The sequence below is a fragment of the Paramormyrops kingsleyae genome, chromosome 5 (assembly GCF_048594095.1).
Source record: "Paramormyrops kingsleyae isolate MSU_618 chromosome 5, PKINGS_0.4, whole genome shotgun sequence".
Classification (NCBI taxonomy): domain Eukaryota; kingdom Metazoa; phylum Chordata; class Actinopteri; order Osteoglossiformes; family Mormyridae; genus Paramormyrops; species Paramormyrops kingsleyae.
This window is the reverse complement of record NC_132801.1, coordinates 18,051,100-18,057,099: the sequence shown is the minus strand read 5'-3', so window position 1 is coordinate 18,057,099 and position 6,000 is coordinate 18,051,100.

The window sequence follows — 6,000 nt, the reverse complement described above, 5'->3', positions numbered from 1 at the left end:
GGCCATTGTAGTACAGTGAACTCATTGTCATGTTCAAGAAACCAATTTGAAATGATTCGAGCTTTGTGACATGGTGCATTATCCTGCTGGAAGTAGCCATCAGAGGATGGGTACATGGTGGTCATAAAGGGATGGACATGGTCAGAAACAATGCTCAGGTAGGCCGTGGCATTTAAACGATGCCCAATTAGCACTAAGGGGCCTAAAGTGTGCCAAGAAAACATCCCCCACACCATTACACCACCACCACCAGCCTGCACAGTGGTAACAAGGCATGATGGATCCATGTTCTCATTCTGTTTACGCCAAATTCTGACTCTACCATTTGAATGTCTCAACAGAAATCGAGACTCATCAGACCAGGCAACATTTTTCCAGTCTTCAACTGTCCAATTTTGGTGAGCTCGTGCAAATTGTAGCCGCTTTTTCCTATTTGTAGTGGAGATGAGTGGTACCCGGTGGGGTCTTCTGCTGTTGTAGCCCATCCGCCTCAAGGTTGTGCGTGTTGTGGCTTCACAAATGCTTTGCTGCATACCTCGGTTGTAACGAGTGGTTATTTCAGTCAAAGTTGCTCTTCTATCAGCTTGAATGTCGGCCCATTCTCCTCTGACCTCTAGCATCAACAAGGCATTTTCGCCCACAGGACTGCCGCATACTGGATGTTTTTCCCTTTGCACACCATTCTTTGTAAACCCTAGAAATGGTTGTGCGTGAAAATCCCAGTAACTGACCAGATTGTGAAATACTCAGACCGGCCCGTCTGGCACCAACAACCATGCCACGCTCAAAATTGCTTAAATCACCTTTCTTTCCCATTCTGACATTCAGTTTGGCGTTCAGGAGATTGTCTTGACCAGGACCACACCCCTAAATGCATTGAAGCAACTGCCATGTGATTGGTTGATTAGATAATTGCATTAATGAGAAATTGAACAGGTGTTCCTAATAATCCTTTAGGTGAGTGTATTTCAGTCTAATTTTAATCAAAGAAGAAAAAAGTTAAAAATACATCTTGCTATTAGATTTTCATCAACCATTTAAAATCACATATACTGTACTGATACAGAAGGAGATACAGAACTCATTCCTGAGTAGAGTTTGTTTGGGGGGCAGGATGGTGCAGTGGTTAATACTGTTACCTCACACTTTTGGGACCAGGGTTTAAGTCTCTACAATGGTCCTGTGTGTGCTGATTGCATGTCCTCCTTGTGTCAGTGTGGGGGGGGGTTTGTTCTGGATACTCTGATTCCTCCCCCCCACAGTCCAAAAACATGCTGTGGTTAATTGGAGTTATCAAATTGTGTGTGTGTGTGTGTGTGTGTGTGTGTCTTGTCATTTGACTAATAAACTGTTACACTTGACTAAATGATACCTAATTAGCTCAGCAATCATACGATTGCTGTTATTAGTTACATTTCCTTAAAGAAGAAAGCATGGAGTACAAAACAATGTTTTCCCTTTAAGGTTGGCAGTTTAAATCCCAGGTAGGATTCTGCTATTCTCCTCATCCACAAGTAACTGAACCAGAACTGCAATGGAAAAATATCCAGTGATGTTCAAGTAAAACTATCAACTCCCTTTGTACAAGAGCATCACTTAGCTGGCATAATAATTGGCTCTTTGATTCCGCAGAGACAGGAAACATTTCACGTTTCTAGAGCCATTCCCCGAGGCTATCCATTATGGCAAACATGGAGAGTAATGTCACACCAGAATAAGGACAGCAGACATTTGCAGCTGAACATGACCAGGAAATACAATTGGAATTTTCTTTCTAAAGGGATTACAAAGGTTACACCTGTGCCAGTTGTCTGTTCTATTGGATTACCTCCTTGAAATCATTCTGAGAAGGAGAAGTTAAATGTGGTAAAGTGCTTTAAAGTTCTTTACACCTAGTTTTATTATGACTTTTATTTAGTAGAATTGTGTAATGCCTTATGCATGATATATGCCACCCACTAACAATCGTGACCATTAAATGCTTTTTGTTGAATTACAAAGGATATATTGTAGGAAGCTTTATATATATATATATATATATATATATATATATATATATATATATATATATATTATGGCAAGCCAAACAGGAAATATTTAATCATCTTTGATATATATGGAATGAAACCTGATATATATACAATGAAACTCGGAATATATGGAATGAAACCCGATATATATGGAATGAAACCTGATATATATATATAATGAAACCCGGAATATATGGAATGAAACCCGATATATATGGAATGAAACCTGATATATATATAATGAAACCCGATATATATGGAATGAAACCTGATATATATACAATGAAACTCGGAATATATGGAATGAAACCCGATATATATGGAATGAAACCTGATATATATATAATGAAACCCGATATATATGGAATGAAACCTGATATATATACAATGAAACTCGGAATATATGGAATGAAACCCGATATATATGGAATGAAACCTGATATATATATAATGAAACCCGATATATATGGAATGAAACCTAATATATATACAATGAAACTCGGAATATATGGAATGAAACCTGATATATATGGAATGAAACCTGATATATATACAATGAAACTCGGAATATATGGAATGAATGTCGATATATATACACAATGAAACCTGATATATATGGAATGAAAGCTGATATATATACAATGAAACCCGGAATATATGGAATGAAAGCTAATGGTATCGCCCTTGGTGAACAGATCGAGTGAACGCTGAAAACTGCCTAAAAAGTTTTTTTTTTTTTTTTTAATTATCTTTCTCGTTTATATGATGAACAATTTCTATCTTTACACCGAATGTCTGTAAAATTTACATTTTGAAGAACTGCTGTTCGTACGCTAAAAGCTAAGATGATATTGAATGAAAAGTATGATATATATACAATGAACGTGAAATTACAGATAGGCACTGCTTTGGTCAACTTCGTTGGGTCTTCCACTTCAAGGCGCGCGATGAGGGAGGCGTATCACTGTGATGCCTGAAGTCTAAACATAGCAGAAAGAGCGCGAGCTGTAGTGCAGTGTCTTTTAAACAATGAAGGTTGTATAGAAACTGTTGCAAATGCATGCAGCAACAGCACTGTCATGCCCCGATCGTCCGCTCCTTCCGTGTGCCACGCCCCCTCGTTAAGCCCGTGTGGAATCCCCATGTGATCAGTTGTTTCTTGTTGTAGTCATTAGTCTTTTGTATTTGTCTGCATTAGGTATGTTTTCCCCAGTCCGGTCATTGACGTCAGTTCTTGGTTTTGTCTTTGTTTGTGGATGTATTTCATTCAAAATCATCTTAGCTTTTAGCGTACGAACAGCAGTTCTTCAAAATATAAATTTTACAGACATTCGGTGTAAAGACAGAAATTGTTCATCATATAAACGATAAAGATAATTAAAAAAAAAAAAAAAAAAACTTTTTAGGCAGTTTTCAGCGTTCACTCGATCTGTTCGCCAAGGGCGATACCATTAGCTTTCATTCCATATATTCCGGGTTTCATTGTATATATATCAGCTTTCATTCCATATATATCAGGTTTCATTGTGTATATATATCGACATTCATTCCATATATTCCGAGTTTCATTGTATATATATCAGGTTTCATTCCATATATATCAGGTTTCATTCCATATATTCCGAGTTTCATTGTATATATATCAGGTTTCATTCCATATATATCGGGTTTCATTATATATATATATCAGGTTTCATTCCATATATATCGGGTTTCATTCCATATATTCCGAGTTTCATTGTATATATATCAGGTTTCATTCCATATATATCGGGTTTCATTATATATATATCAGGGTTCATTCCATATATATCGGGTTTCATTCCATATATTCCGAGTTTCATTGTATATATATCAGGTTTCATTCCATATATATCGGGTTTCATTATATATATATCAGGTTTCATTCCATATATATCGGGTTTCATTCCATATATTCCGAGTTTCATTGTATATATATCAGGTTTCATTCCATATATATCGGGTTTCATTATATATATATCAGGTTTCATTCCATATATATCGGGTTTCATTCCATATATTCCGAGTTTCATTGTATATATATCAGGTTTCATTCCATATATATCGGGTTTCATTCCATATATTCCGAGTTTCATTGTATATATATCAGGTTTCATTCCATATATATCGGCTTTCATTCCATATATTCCGAGTTTCATTGTATATATATCAGGTTTCATTCCATATATATCGGGTTTCATTCCATATATTCCGAGTTTCATTGTATATATATCAGGTTTCATTCCATATATATCAGGTTTCATTCCATATATATCGGGTTTCATTCCATATATTCCGAGTTTCATTGTATATATATCAACATTCATTCAATATATTCCGAGTTTCATTGTATATATATCGGCTTTCATTCAATTTATTCCGAGTTTCATTATATATATATCGACATTCATTCCTTATATATATATCGGGTTTCATTCCATATATATCGGCTTTCATTATATATATATCGACTTTCATTCCATATATTCCGAGTTTCATTCCATATATATCGGGTTTCATTCCATATATTCCGAGTTTCATTGTATATATATCAGGTTTCATTCCATATATATCGGGTTTCATTCCATATATATCAAAGATGATTAAATATTTCCTGTTTGGCTTGCCATAATATATATATATATATATATATATATATATATAGAGAGAGAGAGAGAGAGAGAGAGAGAGAGAGAGAGAGAGAAGGGATCCTTGCAAAGGGATCCACAGCAAAACCAAATGAGAAACATGCATGTTATTATTTTAAGGAATGAAAATAAAATGTTACATTTATATTTTGAATTAATTATTCAAATACATATTCATGTGACATGTTAATTGTATATGTTATGAATTTAACATTATCATGTTCTTGAAGAATCATACAGTAGAGTGAACAACTTATTGAATAACTCTCAAGGGACGTTGCATGGACCAGTCCTGCATCCGTTGTGACATTGGAAATGACAGAGATCATGCCAACATGGAATCCACACTTCTCTGCTTTTACATAGAGGTTATTTTCTTGCAGATCCTGGAAGACTTGTTTGACGTGTTTTGTTCAGCTAGGCTGGTTGAATAATTTAAGATGTTCATGTATATAATAAGAAACATATCGGTCATCGTAAAAAATATTCGGTTAATGGAGAATTGGAGGATGGGAATGGGCATTGGCTGGTGCTGACTTTACCAAGACACTCCATACTAAGCACTCATAGTGTCCACTAGTGCTGACAAAAGCCGTTTCACTGGGATGCCATTAAGAGCTGGGCAGTCAGTGCAAGGATGGAGAATCAAGAAGAAGCAGGAGTGGCGGAGGGTTAGATGATTCCAGTACTGAGGGCCTCACCTTTATAGAGAGCCAGGGCCTGGGATTCAGCTCAGGTCAAAGGGCGCCCAGTACTGAGGGCCTCACCTTTATAGAGAGCCAGGGCCTGGGATTCAGCTCAGGTCAAAGGGCGCCCAGTACTGAGGGCCTCACCTTTATAGAGAGCCAGGGCCTGGGATTCAGCTCAGGTCAAAGGGCGCCCAGTACTGAGGGCCTCACCTTTATAGAGAGCCAGGGCCTGGGATTCAGCTCAGGTCAAAGGGCATCCAGCACTGAGGGCCTCACCTTTATAGAGAGCCAGGGCCTGGGATTCAGCTCAGGTCAAAGGGCGCCCAGTACTGAGGGCATCACCTTTATAGAGAGCCAGGGCCTGGGATTCAGCTCAGGTCAAAAGGCACCCAGTACTGAGGGCCTCACCTTTATAGAGAGCCAGGGCCTGGGATTCAGCTCAGGTCAAAGAGCATCCAGCACTGAGGGCCTCACCTTTATAGAGAGCCAGGGCCTGGGATTCAGCTCAGGTCAAAGGGCACCCAGTACTGAGGGCCTCACCTTTATAGAGATCCAGGGCCTGGGATTCAGCTCAGGTCAAAGGGCGCCCAGTACTGAGGGCCTCACCTTTAT